This window comes from Dipodomys merriami, unplaced genomic scaffold (genome assembly GCF_024711535.1).
Source record: "Dipodomys merriami isolate MVZ:Mamm:240054 unplaced genomic scaffold, mDipMer1.0.p SCAF_151, whole genome shotgun sequence".
Lineage (NCBI taxonomy): Eukaryota > Metazoa > Chordata > Mammalia > Rodentia > Heteromyidae > Dipodomys > Dipodomys merriami.
Genome location: NW_027202838.1, coordinates 1772470 through 1791777, shown reverse-complemented (window position 1 = coordinate 1791777; position 19308 = coordinate 1772470). Strand labels below are relative to the sequence as shown.

Sequence of the window (19308 nt, the reverse complement as noted above, 5' to 3'; positions counted from 1 at the left end):
AGCCAACATTCATTCATTCAGTCCTCTTTGGCTGCTCTGTGTGAGTGCAACTGCATACTTGGCCTTGTCTCCTATCATAACTGTGATAACTTCACCTAGCTCTTGAATGTCACAGCATCGAGCCCAGTGCTATGTCCATAACAATTTCGGGGATGGTCTCTGGTTGATAATCCATCTCTTCTGCTAACGTAAGCTTCAAGCGGGCAGACGCTGACTTTATCTAACCCCTGCAATAGGCAGGCCGTAATTATTGGTGGAAGCTATGGCTCATGCCTGTAATCATAGTAACTCAAGAGTCTGAAGTCTGAGGATAGAGGTTCAAAGCCAGCCTGGGGCAGGAAAGTCCGAGAGCCTTTTCTCTCCAATGAACCACCAGAACACCGGAAGTGGCACAGTGTCTGAAGTGATAGAGTGTTAGCCTTGAGCACAAAAGCTCAAGGACAGTGCCCAGGCTCAGAGTTCAAGCCCCAGGACTGGCAAAAATAAAAAATAAAATAAAACAAAAGCAAAAACCCCAACCTGAGGAACGTGGGAAGATCTGAATCCATGATCTCAGGGGGACTCTTCTATAGGTCGAGAAACTATATTGCTTGTGACACTGTAGGCTGATAAAGGGAAGCTACTCAGAGGAACAAAAGTTATCTACTTTTATTTCTTTTTTGGTCCAAGGTCGCCAGTGAGTGAGTCATTGGCTGAGCCTAGAATAGAAACTGGCTCAGGAACATGGTTCAGACTGCTTCTGGACATCACCCAGATATTTCTTAAATGATGAATGTGTTCCTTCTTTTAATGGGTATGGGTTATGGGTACTGGGGAAAAGTCTGACTCTTATGCAAGCATGAGCCTCTACCAACCACGATCATTTTACTGAACCCCACTCCTGAGTGTGTGGTACCTCAGGCTGAGAGAAGTATCCAAGAACAAACAGAAATCCTCTGTGATCTCTGTCTCCTGTTGTAGACCATTGAAATGGTCTGTTTCCACCATTGCACACAGATGTTGTCATCAACTTCGTTCAATCAGTATTGATTTCCCAGGATTTGATAAGCACCAAGCTCACCACCTGCAGGGCTGGGTTTGCTGGTGGGTGTGTTGAGGATCCGGCTGGCACACGTTAAGGAATCCAGTATCTGGGGAGTCTGTGCAATCATCTTCTGCAAAGAGATGGTCATTCACACCTCTGAGACTCAGTCTTCCTACCTGTGAAATGGGACAAAGACATCTGAATCGATGGGCTCCCAGAGTTTCTGTGAAGGCCAGACACATAGTAAAATATAATTCTTAAATCAATAACAGGAATAATGTCTCCCATACGAATATGAGCCGAGAGCTACCAACCCTAGGTTTCTGTAATCATGACCTCTCTCCCTCCTATCACAAGTAAGTGATTTAAATCCATTTATGACAACAAGGTCACCACATAGAAACCATACGACTTCTTGTGAAGTTGACAGCTTTTGGATTTAAGCTAACAGTGACATTAGATCTGCTTTGGGTCTTGGCTTAAAATCACCCATGGTCTCAGTTTCCTCATCTGTAACAAGGGCAGAATTCAGAGACAACCTACAAGTAACTGTAAACCTTCTGTACAGTATCTTTACAATAATATATATATATATATATATTCATATATAAAAGACAACCTTGTGAAGGCCAAATGATGAAGAGAAAAGCATTTTTTTAAATTTAAAATGTTAAATTATTTATTTGTATTATATGTTATATTCTACTCCACTATTTATTTAAGTCATTTATTATTTATATTATCATGTTATAACATCACACTGTTTGTATTATTAATATATTACTAATATATACTATATCTAATAGTACAATATAATACAGTGAATTCATTTATTATATATTATTCAATTTATTTCTCAGTGAGATGTGAATTTGGGGCTAAGGACCTCTGTATTCCCAGAATGATTTCTGTATCTCCTGTGCTTATTTGGCAAATGAATGAATGAATGACCCAACAAATGATTCTTTCTCTGGTGTTGGATGCAGGGGGGTGACAAACAGCATAGGACAGGGCCCGGAAGCCAGCCGGTACCCACCATCCCCGCCACAACCCTGCCCCCAGCCAAGAACAACAGAGCTTTGCCAAGACCTGCCACGTCACCCACCGTGGAGACACAGGGAAATTCTGCCCAGGGTTAAAGCTGGATTAACAACCCATGAACATTTTGTGTCTCTGTTGGCTGAGCACAGTAAATATCGATGGTAATGTAATGTCTTTTTTCTCCTTGGGTGGAAAGTGAGAGACAGAGAATAGGGCAAAATTGACCTGTTAGCTTTAAGAGAGGATCTTGGAAAGAGAATGCTCAGCTAGCATGCACGCAGGTACACACACACACACACACACACACACACACACACACACACACACACACGTGCATTCACGCCAACACGGAGAAACACATGCGCAGTAACATTTCTGTAATAATCTTCCCAAAGTAGATCAGGTATTATTAACCTTTTCTGGATTCTAGATACTTTAGAAGAAGCGAATTGAAAATCCAGAGCCAAGAACTGGCTGTGGTTGGTGCATTCCTATAATTCCAGTTGTTTGGGAGGCAACGATTGGAGGATAAGGATCTGAGGTCAGCCTGGTAAAAAGTGTGATACCCATTTCAAAATAAAAGTAGACTAAAGCACAAAGGCTGAGGGCGTGGCTCAAGTACTTGAGCGCTGGCCTAGAAAGCATGATGGCCTGAGTTCAATTCCCAGTGCTGCTTCCCTCCGTCCCTCCTCCCTCCTTCCAACCCCACCCCTCAGGTCTGTCCCCAGGCAAGAGCCCACACGCACATGTGTGTTGTTGGTTATACAATGACTTGTAACACAGATCAACTTAGAGTTTCTTTGGGATCAGGAAGGAGGAGGTACAGTTGTGTTTCCTATTTTCAATTTAGTTTGTAAATGTGTCTATGCTTTAAAATATTTTTGAATTAGATGCCCAAAACTAAAATCAGATTTCCATATAAATATCTAGTCATTCGGTATCTCTTCTCTCTCTCTTTCTCTCTCTCTCTCTCTCTCTCTCTCTCTCTCTCTCTCTCTCTCTCTCTCTCTCTCTCTCTCTCTCTCTCTCTCTCTCTCTCTCTCTCCCCTCTCTCTCTCTGAATCTTTTTTCTTTTTTTTGTAGCAGTCCTAGGGCTTGAACTCAGATCCTGAGTGCTGTCCCTGAGCGGTTTTTGCTCAGGGCTAGCACTTTACCACTTGACTCATAATTCCACTTCTGGCTTTTTCTGGTTGCTTCATTGGAGATAAGAATCTCACAGACTTTCCTCCCCAGGCTGGCTCTGAGCTTTGATCCTCACATCTCAGCCTCTTGAGTAGCTAGGATTACAGACGTGAGCCACCAGCACCTGTCTAGAATAAAACCATCTCTTTCTTCATAGGCTCAGAAGAACCAGACACGGTTTCATTGGATCATTCTGGGGGAGGCCCAACCCTGAGTCAATCAACAGAGCCAAGAGAAAGGAGCCAGCTCATTGGCCAGAACCATGGGTACCACATCTCAGAAGTTCCAAGAGTGAGTCAAGTACCGTATGATGAGTATGATGGATGAGTACTGAGCTGGGACTGATTCCTCCCAGGGGAGTTGTTGGAGAAGGTGCTGACCAATAGACATGCATGAACAGCAGGACTTGCTCTGCACTGATTGAGCCTCACTTTTCAATGTACTATGAGGCTGTAGAGACTAAAGAAGGGGTAGAACATGCTAAAAGCCACAGACTGTGAGGTGGTGAGCCAGACTCACCCAGAACTTTTACCTCTGATCCCAGCATTTCCTCCCTGTTAGATGTTTAGTCGATCTTCCTCTGATCTATCTGCCCTCTTGCTGCATAATAGTAATCATATATGACAATAAATCAATCTCAGAATTGTAGACTTTTAGTGATGTTTTTTTAAAAAAGTACCTAGGTGGGCTGATCATGCGGATGAGAAAACAGGAGACAGACTCATAGCTCAGCTGACCATGTGTATAGGCTATGCAAATGACCTCATGTCTCTTATCTCCTTTGACAGCAGGAATTGTTCCATGAGACACTAGACCAAGCATTTCCTCATCAGTGAGATCATTTTATCCCAGCCACAACCCTGTAAAGTAAGAAAGGATACAATTATTCACCCATATTTATAGATAAGGACACAAGGTCAAGGAGTATAAGATATTTGCCTTCAGAGAATGGGGCAGAATCAATTCAGAACACCTCTGCCCTCTGTACAATTGTTTCACATTTTCTGTACCTGATTTAATGTAAGAGATAGTGCAGATCAGTTGGCTAGACTAATCATTGCCAAAGTTTGCAAATCCTGCCATGGTAAATTGCCTATTTTTTGTGTGTCTCACGTGAAAGACAAATACAGAGATTGAAAACAAGCCTTCCTTCACGAGGATCATTGTTAAGTTTTAGCAAGAGTTTTACTACAATTGGGTTAAAATAGAAGTGGAAAAAGAGAGAAAGGGTTAAAGGAAAGAAAAATAGAAAAAACAGAGAGAAACATTTCATATTTCCCATAAAGGAAATGGGACTTAGAGACTCCAAAGACATTATTTTTTTAAATTGAACACAGAAAGCCAGGCTCACACCTATAATCCTAGCGACTCAGGAGGCTGAGATCTGAGGATCATGGTTCAAAGCCAGCCTGGGCAGGAAAATCCATGAGATCTTTAGCTCCAATAAACCACTAAAAAAAAGCCAGAAATGGAGCTGTGGCTCAAGTGGTAGAGTGCCAGCCTTGAGCACAAAAGCTCAGGGTTAGTACCCAGGCTCTGAGTTCAAGCCCCAGGACTGGCATTAAAAAAATAAATGCTAATGCATATATAAAGAGCTTACAGCCTGGCATGATGGTACATATGTAGCCCCAGCTACCTGGGAGGTGAAGGTAGGAGGAATTCATTCTGTGTCTGATCCAGACAAAAGAATGAGACCCTATCTGAAAAAGCAAGCTAGCCAGGTACCCATGGCTCACACTTGTAATCCTAGCAAATCCTACCACAGTCCAAGGACTGTGTTTGGAAGGCAGACCAGGCAGGAAGATCCAGTAGACTCTTATCTCCAAATAGCTACCAAAAATAAAAGCCAGCAGTGGATCTGTGCCTGAAGTGATAAAGTGCTAGCCTTGAGCACAAAAAGCTCAGAGATGTGCCAAGCCCTGAGTTCAAATCCCAGGACCTGCATTAAAAAAATTAGGAAAAGTAGATGTGAATCTGCTCAAGAATTCTCTTGACTCCCAACCAGAACCTGGTATCCTTGACCCTAAGAGTCTGCAGAAGCTTTTAGGAGATCATTACACCCCACCCTCCCTTCCCCGTGTCAGCACATTCCTTAAGAGAACAGGGATTTAGGGAGATTCCCGTTCTTGTCTGGTCTCTATCGCCCCAAGCAAGAAGATCTGAGACAATCTTTGCTGAGTTGTGGTGAAGACCGAGCAATGGAAATAGCACATAATATAGGAGGAGACACAGTGCCTGATGCACAGTAGGCCACAAAGAAACAGGAGCTTTCAGGAAAGGGGAGCTTTGGATAATGAGGAATGCAAGCAAAAAAAAAATGAAAAGACTGGGTTGGCAGAAAGGCAAGCCTGGAAGGCCTTGATTTTTCTCCCTCTGTATTTTGTCTGTTGCTATTATAATCAGCCAGGGATCACGGCAGTTGGTTAAAGTTATCCTTGCTGTAGGAGGTGTGTTTGTTATTTTTTTCCCCCCTCCTTTGGAAGAAAGTAAGGAGGAATCCTAGGGCTACTCGATTACCAGAGGACTTACTGCTTATTTGTTTTGATGGAAAAGCAGCCTTCGGGCCTCGTTGGCAGGTAGATTCATTTGTGATTTCTGTGTGGGAGGCCCTAGATTCTGGCTTGTTAAGGTAGCACACACACACACACACACACACACACACACACACACACACATCCCCTTTTAAAAGATAAAAAATAAATGGCTATAGTTAGGGAAGCTTGAAATGTAATGTGATAGTTTAGACCTAGGCAAAAAAAAAAAAATCTTTTTTTTTTCTTTTGGAGATTTGCCTGCTGGGCTGTGGTTAGCGTTCTTAAATATTGCATGAAATATCATTTATTTTGATTTCTGAGGTCTTGAATTCCCCCCATTTAATTTTCCACTTTAAGTAAATGCCTCCTGTACTTTGCCCCCAGCCCTAGGCCTGCTCGTAGACCAGATGGCATTGTCTGCGCCCCCTGTCGGCCAAAAGGAAAATACAAAGAGACTTTTCCCTTAATGATGAGCTGCCCATAATGACATGATTTGCCTTATGAAGCCGTCACTGTCACTGTTCTGCCAGTGTGGGAGTGAGTACCAGCCATCATGCAGACTGGAAAGTGGAGGTGGGAGGGAAGGGTGGTGTTGTACATGGAAAGTCAGAAATAGAACTGGAGATTTTCACTATGGTTCTGACGTCCCACTAACCAAACCCGTTCATTCACTGATTCACTGGGCCTGCCTACCAATGTCTGTTTAGCCAGCCATAACAAATTCCTGCGTACAGTGTGAGTTATACACAACAGGAAATTATTCCTCGCAGTCCCGGAAGCAGAAAGCATGAGGTTAAAGGGCCAGTATGGCCCAGGTCCTGGTGAAGTTTTTCCTGGTACAAATAATCCATGTGAAGGATAAGGATTATTCAGGTGTGTGTGTGTGTGTGTGTGTGTGTGTGTGTGTGTGTGTGTGTGTGTGTGTGTGTGTGTGTGTGTGTGTGTGTGTGTGTGTGTGTGTGTGTGTGTGTGTGGTGTGTGTGCCAATGCTCAGGCTTGAACTCAGGATCTGGGTACTGTCCTTGAGCTTTTGTGCTCATGGCTAGCGCTCTGCCACTTGAAGCACAGCTCAATTTTAGTCTCCCTCCCTTCCTCCCTCCCTCCCTCCCTCCCTCCCTGTCTTTCTTTCTTTCTTTCTTTCTTCCTTTCTTCCTCCCTCCCTCCCTCCCTTCCTTCCTTCCTTCCTTCCTTCCTTCCTTCCTTTCTTTCTCTCTCTCTCTTTCTTTCTTTCTTTCTTTCTTTCTTTCTTTCTTTCTTTCTTTCTTTCTTTCTTTCTTTCTCTCTTTCTTCCTTCCTTCCTCTTTCTTTCTTTCTTTCTTTCGTCTGATGGACTTTTCTGCGTGGACTGGCTTCAAACCACAATCGTCGGATCTTAGCCTCCTGAGTAGCTAGAGTCCCCAGAAACGTGTTCTCTCTCTCTCTCTGTCTCTCTCTCTCTCTGTCTCTGTCTCTATGTATCTGTCTCTGTCTCTCTCCCTCTCTCTCAAGTAAAAGCACTAACCCCTTTCTGGAGGGCTCCACCTCACGACCTAATTTTTACTCAAAGGTCCCACCTCCTAACAAATATACAGTATAGGTTAAGATTTCACCACACAAGCTTTGGGAACTGTAGACCCAATCACGGAATCCATCACAGGTGGCAGGTGTAATGTACATGCAGAGTGTTTGCTTGGCTTTATCAAACATTGCTGAGCTGCCTTGCCACCAGGGTTAGGCAATTTTATTACTGTCGCGGGCTCTCCATTCTGGTGTTCTGGTAGGAGCTGTAATTCTGTGCTGTGTCATGTTGAATGTGACCTCGTTGGAGATAGGGTCTTGGTAAATATGCTTAAGATGAGGCCTTCCCAGATCCCAGTGGGTTCTAAATCCTAACTCGAATGACAGGTGGAAGGAGGAAGAGAAAGAGCAGAGAGAGAGAGAGAGAGAGAGAGAGAGAGAGAGAGAGAGAGAGAGAGAGAGAGAGAGAGAGAGAGAGAGAGAGAGAAGGCAGAGGAGGAAGAGGGAGAGGAAGATGAGAAGAGATGGAAGGAGATGGAGAGGGAAAAGGAAGAAGGAGGATTCATTTGGAGTTATACAGATGGAAGAAGATAAACACATGATAATGGAGGCAAAAATTGGAGTGAAACAGATACATGCATGAGGCAAAAGATGCCAGCAATGACCCAACATAAGGAAAGAGATGAAGGAAGTTTCTCTTTCTCAGAGCCCGCCGAGGAAGCTTGGGGTTCTAGCTCCCTGACTACAGGAACCAATGGCCGTGTTTTAAACCATCAGGTTGGTGATAATTTGCTGTGACAGCTCCTAGGCTTCAGATACAAGCTTCCAACCTTGCCAGCAGTTGTTTTTCCATTCTGGTAGGGTCAGGGTATCTTTTTGAGAGTTGCCATGTAGTAGGATCTCATTGTAATTTTAATCTGATTTTTTTCCTCATGGGTTATGACATCCAATATGATTTCTCTCCATGCATTTCTTTATGATGCATATATTTTCCTTGGGGAAACATCTGTTTGAATCTTTGGCTCATTATTTTAAAAAGTGGGTTTATTTTGTTGGAGCTTGATTTTATATATATATATATCTTTTGTGGGGTGTAGGGGGAACAGGGTATTGTTATATAGCCCAGGCTGTCTTGGAACTTGTGATCCTTCTGACCTAACCTCCCAAATTCTGGGATTACAGGTGAGCACCACCATGCATGCCATTTGAATAATCTGGACCAAATAGATCATGGATAGGTTCTATATTCTGTTAGATATTATGTGCAACTATTTCCTCTAGTCTGTGCCTTGATTTTTCAATCTCATAACAGTGCTTTTTGGTTTTTTTAATTTTTACTTTTTCACCAGTCCTGGGGCTTGAACGCTGGGCCTGGGCACTGTCCCTCAGCTCTTTAGTTCAACGCAAGTGCTCTACCACTTGAGCCACAGTGCCACTTCTGGTTTTCTGGTGGTTCATTGGAGATAAGACTCTCACAGACTTTCTTGTCTGGGCTGGCTTTGAACCACGATCCTCAGATCTCAGTCTCCTGAGTAGCTAGAATTATAGGTGTGAGTCACCAGTGCCTGGCTACCCTGAGCTTCTTTTGCTCAAGGACAATGCTTTACCACTTGAGCCACAGTGCCACTTTCTGAGTAGTTTATTGGAGATATGAGTCTCATGGGCTGAGAAGGTGGCTCAGTGGTAGAGCGCTTGCTTTGCATGCCTGAGGCCCTGGGTTGGATTCCTCAGCACCACATAAGCAGAAAATAAAAAAGCCAGAAGTAGCACTGTGGCTCAAGTGGTAGAGCGCTAGCCTTGAGCTGAAGAGCTGAGGGACAGCGCCCAGGCCCAGAGTTCAGGCCCCAGGACCGGACCCCCCCCCCCCCCCCACCAAAAAAAAAAGAGTCTCATGGGCTTTCCTGCCCAGGCAGCATTTGAACCAACAATCCTCAGATCTCAGCTTTCTGAGTAGCTAGGATTACAGGCCTGAGACATCAGTGCCTGGCTGATCATATTTTCCCCAGTACTTTTCTCTCTGTTCTTCTGATCAGACCATTTCTATTCATCTTTCAGGTCCACTAACCCTTCGGCCTGTGGTCACCTTGTATTGTTCTGTTCAACTAATAGTTTGGAGCTAGTATGGCTGGTGTTAGTGCTACACTGTCACTTTCTTCTTCTTTCCTCTTCCTCCTCCTCCTCCTAATCATTTAAATCCCCTTGCTTTGCTCCATAGGACAGTTTCCCCTGAACATTTTTGAACACATTTATAGCAGTCACATTCAAGTATTTAATCTGACAATTATATCTAGGACTTTCTGATTTCTGCTCCTAGGCCTTGCATTCTTCCCTGGAATATCAAATTCTAGTTAGATGTTGTATCAGATATTCCTATCCGATATTAGAGATGATACAGCAAACATATTCCATATATTCTAGCTTGCCTTTAGTCCTTGGAAAAAAATTTTTCAGCCCTGATAAACGATCTCTACCTTACCACGTAGCTTTGCTGCCGTATTAATAGGATGTCTTAGATATAGCCATCTTTTCTAATATGAGATGATGAAACCCCAATTATTGTCAGAATTGCACAGAACCAGAGACTGAAGTTTAGGCCTTTAGCTTTCTTGTGTTGGTCTCTGTGGAGCTCTATGAGTTTCCCCTGTCTCTGTTGCTTATTTGAGAGTTGGCCAATGATGTAAAGGTTATTTATATTCAAGTTTTGATGTCATTTCCATAGCTTCCCTTTTCTCCTGAGATTTTTCATCTTCATGGTATTCAATATTCATGATGCAAAAAAAATGAACTATGCAACTTGTGGCCATAGACTGTAGAAAAGTGAAGGAAGTGGGGGAAATTGCCTAAGAAACATTGTATTCATTAACTGACTTAGGGAATTGTAACCCATCTGAATAACACCTTAATAATAGCAATACCATTATATTAATGACAGTTATCTTCAGGTAGTCATACAAAGGGATTTCAATGAAACCTATCAGTTTAGGAATACAAAGCATCTTGATCTATGTCACCCATTCCACCATTTTCCTCCATCTTTCCCAACCCCACCCATTCCCCCAAGCTACTTGATTCCATGTTTCATGTTCTGAGTTTTCTTCCTCAATTTCTAGTCTTTGGGACAGGGTGGAAATCCTTTGGCCCCATTCACCCTTAGGACTACAGCTCTGTTTTCTGGCTTCTATCCCATTAGCAGCCTGTAGATTAATGCCCTCAAGAAAGCAGTAAAATCCACAAAGGTCTTCACCATGCAGTTTGTTTTCATTTGCATATGGAGTTTACTCTGACCCTTGGGGGTGTCTGCGTTGGGCCATTTCTCAGTGTCTAGTACCTTAAAATACTCCATCTCTTAACAGATTTCATCCATGGTCTATAACAATCATCCATGAGGAGCTTAGTTCCTGGTTATGACTAGAATTCGAATTCCTTTCTCCTCTTGTGTGAGTTACTGTATTTTCTTCAGAACAGAACAATAATGATCATGAACAGTAGGTAGGTACAGTTTCCTGCTATTTTCATGATGAGCAAAACAAGGCTAAGAGATCCATCCGTTCACTTGCACGAAGACTTCCTCTTGATAAATAGTATGGAGTATGACTTCTTTTTTTTGTCAGTTGTAGGGCTTGAACTCAGGGCCTAGGCACTATCCCTAAGCCTCTTTTTGCTCAAGCTTAATACTCTACCACTTGAGCCAGATTTCCATTTCCTGTTTTTGAGTGGCTAATTCAAGATAAGAGAGCGTCTCACTGCGACTTTTCTTCCCAGGCCAGTTTAGAACCACAATCCTCAGATCTCAGTCTCTTGGGTAGTTAGGTAGTTATAGTCTCTTGTAAAAGTGTGAGCCACCAGCTCACAGCTGGGGTATGATTATTAAAACTCCATAATTCTACCATAAATCTGCATCAATGGGCCTTGTAGTAACTCAGGGTAAAGAAGAAGTTCTCTATGGGAGAAAGTTGCTATAATAAGGTGGTGTTAATAGAACACATACACACACAGACACACAGACACACAGAGTTTCAGGGATTGTAAGATGACCATAAGGTTGAGAGCTGTAGGTGATGGTTTGACACTAGTAAGGGCCAGAGATGTCCAGAAGGTTTTGACTTAAGTAGGATCCCTGTTTGGACCAACATGCCCAGGTCAAAGTCACACAGGGGTCAGATCTGCTGTGTTACACAGAGAACCCTTCCTCATGAATTCCATGCTGTGGAAGGGCTCATTGTATCAGCAAGAGGCTAAAGGATTTAGCAAAGCTCTCTGTGAAACTCGTTCTAAGGGGATTAGCAGCTAATGTGGACTCAGGCATTGAGTGAGGTTAACCTCAGCTACAGTGAATTAGTTCCGCTTTTGGAAAATCCATTTCTTTCTTTGTCTGGTCTCCTTGACCACTGGCAAAGCCTCTTGGGACAGGAGTACAAAAGTCAAGCTTGCTTTCTTGAAATGTGAGTGAAATTGGGGAAGGCAAGAGTTTGGTAAGTGACTTTTTCCCCTGGAGTTACTCAATAGTGAAAACAAAAAAAAAAATCTTCCTGCTGGGCACCCTGTAGCTCATGCCTGTAATCCTCCACGACTCTGGAGGCTGAGATCTGAGGATCCTGGTTTAAAGCCAGCCTGGGCAGGAGACTCTTTCATCTCCAAGAAAATACTCAGAAAAAGCCAGAAGTGGTGCTGTGGCTCAAGTGGTAGAGTGCTAGCCTTGAGCAAACCAAGCTCAGGGACAATGCCCAGGCCCAGAGTTCAAGACCCAGGACGGGCACCAAAAAGAAAACAAAAAACCCTAAAAATTCCCTAGTAACTTAAACCTGATGACCAGCTCTCTCAGCTCTAATCTTGGAGGTGCTTTAACACCTCTGAGAATCTTACAGAATTGTTCTTTCTTAGACTAGCCCTACATGACTTCATTCATAAGACCTATTAGTAAGGTCTCCTCTAAGTTCTTGCTTGCATTTTTTTTGGCTTTAATTGATGGAGAATGATTAGCAAGAAATTCTAATTTTCTTTCCTGGCTCTTCTTTCGACTTTTCCTTTCTTCTCGTTCTGGTCTATTAGTAAAAGATAAATCCTCAGTGTACAAAAATGCATCAAGCACTCAGATCAGGTACGGAAGTAAATTTTTTGTTTGGTTGTGGTATTGGAGTTGGAACTCGGAGCCTTTGCATTTGCTAGGCATTTGAAAAGCTTAAGTCATGCTGCGTCCCTTTTAATTTGTGTTATTATTAATATTTTTGCATAGTGTCTTATATTTATACCTGGGCTGGCCTTGACTGTATCCTCTTATTTAAGTTTCACTTGTAGCTGGGATTACAGGCATGTGTCACTAAACCTAACTTTCTATTATTGGTTGAGATAAAACTCAAGAAGTTTTTGCCTTGTCTGGCCTCCAACCACGATCTTCCTGATTTCTGCTGTTCGAGTAACTGGGGTTACAGGTGTGAGACACTATGCCCAGCCAAAGACTTTTTCAAAGGGGACTGAAGGTGAAAATATATTCTGTGCCCTTGGAAAGCTCTGTTTGACATTGAAGTCTGACTATAAAATAGCCCTACTCTCCACCTTCTCTTTGGTCCTCTGTCTATCCTCCCTCCCGGCCACCCCTAAAATAATTTCTCAAAGCTAGTCATTTGTCACACATCACAAAAATAGTCTGAGTATGACTGAACTCTTTGATTTGTGCAACTCTCCACGTGGTAGCTTGTTTCTTTCTCCCGACTTCTTGATCCTTCAAATTACATTCCCTCCATAGATGCTATAATCACCCAGAGGATTGAGATCATATTTATTTATGGCCTCTTTGTCCTCTGTCTCCACTTTTTTCTGTGTATTATTCTTTAATCATTAGTGTACCTATAATAAACTCAATCACTCATTCCTGGGCAATCCCACTAAACCAGAGTGTATTTCTCAAGGTGTTCATCTTTGTCTGTTTCACTAAGAGGTTCTGTTGATTTTTCTCCCCTCCACCACACCCTGAATAATGACTTTTGCAGTTGGCCAGATTTTTCTTGGGTACCTAGACTCAGTACTGCCTGAAATGCTTTTAAGAAACTCTTCCTTCCTTCTTTTATTTATTTATTTATTTTTGGTCAGTCATGGGGCTTGAACACAAGGCCTGCTCACTGTCCTTCAGCTCTTTTTGCTCAAGGCAAGCATTATACCACAGCACCACTTCCAGTTTTCTAGTGATTCACTGGAGATAAGAGTCTCAAGGATTTTCCCTGCCTTATCTGGCTTTGAACTGCGATCCTCAGATCTCAGCCTCCTGAATAGTTAGGATGACAGGCGTGAGCCACCAGCACCTGGCTCCACTGATATTTTGTTGTTGTTTTTTTTTTTTCAGGTGAAAGGATGTATGACTTTATAATCGAAGTCTACCCTTCACAGTTGAGCAGTTGGGGGGGCCTATTTTTCAAGTCCTAGATTAAGGAATGTACTTAGTGGTTGGGTAGCAAAGTAGTTTATGAATTAGGATTTCTACATGTTTGTTAAAGGGTCCCATGTGTTTAATTAACTCTGGGTTCTAGAGGAAATGCCAGCTCCTGATATCTCCATTGTGGTGATTCTGTGTGTGTGTGTGTGTGTGTGTGTGTGTGTGTGTGTGTGTGTGTGTGTGTGTGTGTGTGTGTCCCCTGGATGATTGTCTCATTGTCTAGCTCCATTCCTTTTTTGCTCTCTTTGTCCTGCCCTAGTTTCTAGCAGTCACCTTGCTAAGTTCTTGCTGAGACAGCACCGCTCCCAGATGATTAATAACGTGGAAAATGGCTCTGAGTCTGGTGATGGATTAATCCCAAAGAGAAGGGGAAAAACTCGAAGGCCAGATGCCTTGAAGAAGAAAAACCATTGCATAGCTCATTGCTCAAATTCAAGCAGGCTTCCTCTCAGGTCGCTGCAGGGATGGGCGCCATCTTTCTCCTGGCTGCATGTTCAAGGGACATCTCAACTTCCAGAGTCTGTTTAGAGTCACACCATCAAAAGTTAACCTCAAGGAAGAGAGACCTCTATATTCTCATCCCCTCTTTGAGCCAAAGGAATCAAGTGATAGTCTTAGCTTTCTAAAAACCACTGTTTAGAGCTGGGTGCTGTTGGTGTATGTCTATAATCCCACTAAGGTTCACAGTTCGAAGCCAGTCTAGGCAAACAAATCCAAGAGATTCTATCCACAAATGAAAATTTAAAAATGCCAGACTACACGTGTGACTTGAGTGGTTCAGTGCAAGGCCTTGAGTTCAAAGCTTTGGTATACACACACACACACACACACACACACACACACACACACACACACACACACACACACACACACACACACGAAAGACAATAAATCAGTTACACTTTACTCAAGCACTTGATCTTTGATCTCTTTCAAGCGCTGGTGATTCATCCAATCAGTGAGAGCAACTATCTTTAGGAGGAAAACGGGAGATGACAGATTTGTCAGTGCTTGGTAAATTTAGAATTGATCCTGCCATTGAGAACTCTCTGATCATAGAACAGAGATTTCAGTATCAGAATACCAGCATTGCAGGTACCAGAGTAGACAGAAGAGGAGATACATATTTCTTTGCAATGTTGGGTATTTTTCAGGAATTTTGAATGAAAAGTTCCTTTTTGTCTACATTTTCTCTTTCAGTTGCATATGATCACACTTGTTCACATGTATTTATATTCATTTAACTGCGGTGAAAATTTACACAGGAGATGGAGTCACCAAAAGATAAGACTATGGTCAATCCTTGTAAAAGTTCATGATTTACAGAGACTAATGATTTTGCTAGAACTTGTGCCATCTTATTACTTAAGGTACACGTTTTATTTGACTCTGTAATTCTTTTTTTGGGGGGGGGTGGGTCTGGTGGTGGGGCCTGAACTCTGGGCCTGGACGCTGTCCCTCAGCTCTTCAGCTCAAGGCTAGCGCTCTACCACTTGAGCCACAGTGCCACTTCCGGCTTTTTTCTTTTTGCTTATGTGGTGCTGAGGAATCGAACCCAGGGCCTCATGCATACAAGGCAAGCACTCTACCACTGAACCACCTTCCCAGCCCCATTGACTCTGTAATTCTTGTCTTAGACCTACTACTCATTGATAAAGGTCATCGGTCGATGAGGGAGCCATGTCATAAGACCCTGTCCATGCTTCCTATCTGCTGTCTTGAGTGAAGGATCTTCCGTAGAGACTTCACTCAGGTTGGGCACTAATAGCTCACGCCTGTAATCGTAGCTCAGGAGGCTGAGATCTAAGGATTGTGATTTGAAGCCAACCCAAGTGGGAAAGTTCATGAGACTTTAATCTCGAATTAACCACTAAAAAGAAAAGAAAGAAGTTGGAAGTGAAGCTGTGGCTCAAATGGTAGAGTGCTAGCATTGAGCAATAAAGCAAAGGGACAATGCGCAGGCCCTGAGTTTAAGCCTCAGTACTAGTACACATAGAAGAAAAGAGAGAAAGAGGGAAAGAGGGAAAGAGGGAAGGAAAGAAAGAAAGAAAGAAAGAAAGAAAGAAAGAAAGAAAGAAAGAAAGAAAGGAAGGAAGGAAGGAAGGAAGGAAGGAAGGAAGAGAAAGAGAAAGAAAGAAAAAGAGAAAGAAAGAAAGAAAGAAAGAAAGAAAGGAAGGAAGAAAGGAAGAAAGAAAGAAAGAAAAAGTGAAAGAGAAAGAGAAAAAGAGAAAGGAAAGAGGGAAGAGAAGAGAAAGAAGAAAGTAAGGAAGAAAGAAAAGAAAAAAGGAAGATAAAGAAATAGAGAAAAAGACAGGAAGGAAAGAAGGGAAGGCAGGAGGGGAGCAGGAAAGGAAGAAGAGAAAGAAAGAACAAAAGAAAGAAAGAAAAAAGTGAAAGCAAGAAAGGAAGGGAGGAAAAAAGGCAGGATGGACTTTCATTCATCTTGTAGTGTGGAGTGGCTACACTGTAGCCAGTGGAGAGCACCAGTAATATAACCAACATGGCCTGTATGCTCATGACATTGAATTTAGCTGTTTTATGAGTTAGATGCCATTCTAAATAAAGTGGTAAACAAGAGAGGCCAGGAAGTTCCCTGCTATCATAGACAGAGACAATACACACAAAACATGAAAGTAAGTGTCCTGAAGAAAAATCCAACAAAGCAAGGCAGTGGAACAAGACATCCTGGTAACCCATTGGAGCACAGGACTGACTTGTGCCGATCTAGGACAATGAGGAACCAAAGGAAAGTCATTGTGCCACTCCAGCCTGGCTGTCAAGAAGAAGGACAGGAGATGTGATCAACAGAGTACAATTGTCTAGGATAGTAAGAATTGATTAGTTCTAATTGGACCACAAATCCACGAATCCTCTAATACTCTTTCTCTGTTTCTCTCTGTCTCTCTCTCCTTGTGCTGAATCGGGGGCTTGAACTCAGGACTTGGACACTGTCCCTTAGCTTTTTTTCCCTCAAACTCAAGGCTGCTACTCTACCACTTGAGCCACAGCTCCATTTCTGGCATTTTGCAGGTTCACTGGAAAAGAGCCTCTTAGATTTCCCCTGCCGGGGCTAGCTTTGAACCTCAATCCTTAGATATCAGCCTTCTCATGAGTTAGGATTGAAGGTCATTTTAAGCAGAAAAGTGACATGATTTACTCTTTTTTTTTTTCTGGTCCTGGGGCTTGAACTCAGTACCCGGGAGCTGTCCCTGAGCTTTTTTTTTTTTTTTGCTCAAGATTAGCATTCTACCATTTGAGACACAGCACCACTTCTGATTTTTCTGTTTATGTGGTACTGAGGAATTGAACCCAGGGCTTCATTCATGCTAGGCAAGCACTCTACCGGTAAGCCACATTCGCAGCTATGATCTACTTTGTTTTAAGAAACTCCGTGTCTTCTTCTGTAAGCTCTAAGATTTGGATGATCACAAACTTGGGGAGCTAGAATAGAAAATTTTAGTAGTCGCGATGTAAAACTGTAGAGGTTTACACTGAGGTTTTTGTAGCAGGTATTAAGAGAAGGGTAAGAATTGAAAATACATTTTTTAAAAAAGACTTTCAGACTTGCTGGCAAATTGAATATGGAAAGAACAAAACTAGCTGTAATTGTTGATATCATAGTTTAGTGTGTTCACTCATCTAACTTAAGACATATACTATGAGGTCCCTGTGGCCAGAAGCTGCGTCTTTAAATGCTCTTGTATTTACCATGGTCTTTGCTATACTGAGTATATATTAAATGAAGAAACAGATATAAGCATGCATATATAATAAGAAAGCAACTGAAGCCAGTTGCTGGTGGCTCATGTCTGTAATCCTAGCTATTCAGGAGGCTGAGATGTGAGGATCACAGCTCAAAGCCAGCCCAAGCAGAAAAGTCCTTCAGCCTCTTACATCCAATTAACCACCAGAAAACCAGAAGTTGGAGCTGTGGCTCAAAGTAGCAGAGCACTAGCCATGAGAGAAATTGCTCAGAGACAGCACCCAGGCCCTGACTGCAAGCCCCACGACTGATAAAAAGAAAGAAAAGAGAAATTAAAAAAAAAAAAGAATGTAGGTCAAAATGAAATTGTCTTAAAAGGGAGCTCTTCTTTCCCTATTCAAAGTTAAAAATTCCCATATTTAGAGATGATGTGCATTCAGTGACACCAGAGTATCTAGCTGTCTGTATAAAATATTAAACATCAAATACAGTGTTTGTATTAAATGTCTTACCACAGATGGCTAGTGACTTAAAAGTCCCACAGAGGGGGAACCCCAACTTTGCCAAGGTAGATCATGTAAGCTTCATCTCCCATGTTTCCATTACAGGCTGGGCTGCACCCATTGGAACTGGCTAAAATCGGTTGCTCTTGGCGAAATGGCAGCTAAGGATGATGAATGGAAATGTGGAGCGCACATTTCCAACTCAGACTTTTAGCAAGGACTCCTCATCCTAACCGGCCATCGCTCACCCACACAGGGAATGGTATCAACAGAGGAGGATTGTACATCAGAGTTGCCTGTGTTTTTTTCTTTTTCTTTTTTATCTTGCTGGTGGAAAGCTGCTGATTCATCCTTTAAAAACTAGGCCAGATCAAAAGCAAAGCGATCGCGACTCTCTCAAGCATTGGGTTCCAGGAGGAGAGCCTGGCTTTTCTCCACAGAAAGCAAGTGTGGGTGGTGGTTTGTATCATCTTTTTGGCACCACAAAGACCCTACTAAGTGCCAATTGCCCTTCCAGTAAGCCAGAAGTGTCCACTTCTTCCTTAATTGGAAGCATCTTCTATGTCCTAAGGAAGCTAGGTGATCTTTATGTTTTTGCCAGTGATGGTATTTGAGGATTCTTGAGCCCTAGACTCCCATGGCCCTGAAATCCTTGGGTGCTTTCCTAATGAAACCTGCACAGGCTAATAAACATACAGCCTACACTGTCTTAGTCTCCATGGTGCTGCTCATGATTCTAAAACAACTTTCTCCAACAGCAAAGAAACCTGAAATGTGGCAGCTGACCACACATGGGGAGGGGCGTTAAACCGAACTCATTTTTTTCTTTTTTGGTCGGTTGTGAGGTTTGAACTCAGAGCCTGGGTGCTGTCCCTGAGCCTCTTTTGTGCTCAAGGCTAGAGCTCTACCACTTGAGCCATAGCCCCACTTCTGGTTTTGGAGTGGTTTATTGGAGAAAAGAATCTAACAGGGATTTTTTCTGCCCAGGCTGGCTTCGAACCCTGATCCTCAGATCTCAGCCTCCCGAGTAGCTAGGATTACAGGAGTGAGCCACCCATGCCTGGCTTGAATTCATTCTTTATGTGTCTTTTATTCTCATATTCATCCCCAAAGCACCTCCCAAACAAATCAGCTGTTCTGATGGGCAGATCTAGTCCTAGGGGAAGGAAAAATACTTGCCTAGGCTCTGCTGTTTTAGTGGCAGATCTGAGATGAGTGAGAATAGACTAGATATTTTAGGTCTGACCCTCTTTTCCTAACACAAATTCCTTCAGTAAGCACAAATTCCCTTTGATTTGCCTAACAAGGAAGACTCAGTATTTCCCTGGGTGATAACTCTTTGTTTTTCTAGGCTGGAACTACTGGTTGCATAGAAGTTTGGAAGTAAGATGCTATAA

General features: G+C 42.7%; 1 long non-coding RNA gene across 3 annotated transcripts in view; it reads right to left on the bottom strand.

The window, feature by feature from the left end:
• Positions 1-646: 646 nt before the first annotated feature.
• The window catches only part of LOC138827144 (uncharacterized), a 32886-nt gene continuing 14224 nt past the window's right edge, over positions 647-19308 (bottom strand). For 2 of the 3 annotated variants that reach the window (XR_011371993.1, XR_011371997.1), the window contains exons 4-5: positions 3927-4107; positions 647-1200 (exon numbers count right to left, since the gene is read on the bottom strand). This is a non-coding gene — a long non-coding RNA (uncharacterized lncRNA). The remainder of the gene's footprint in view (positions 1201-3926; positions 4108-19308) is intronic. The other variant, XR_011371995.1, reaches the window with a different exon arrangement.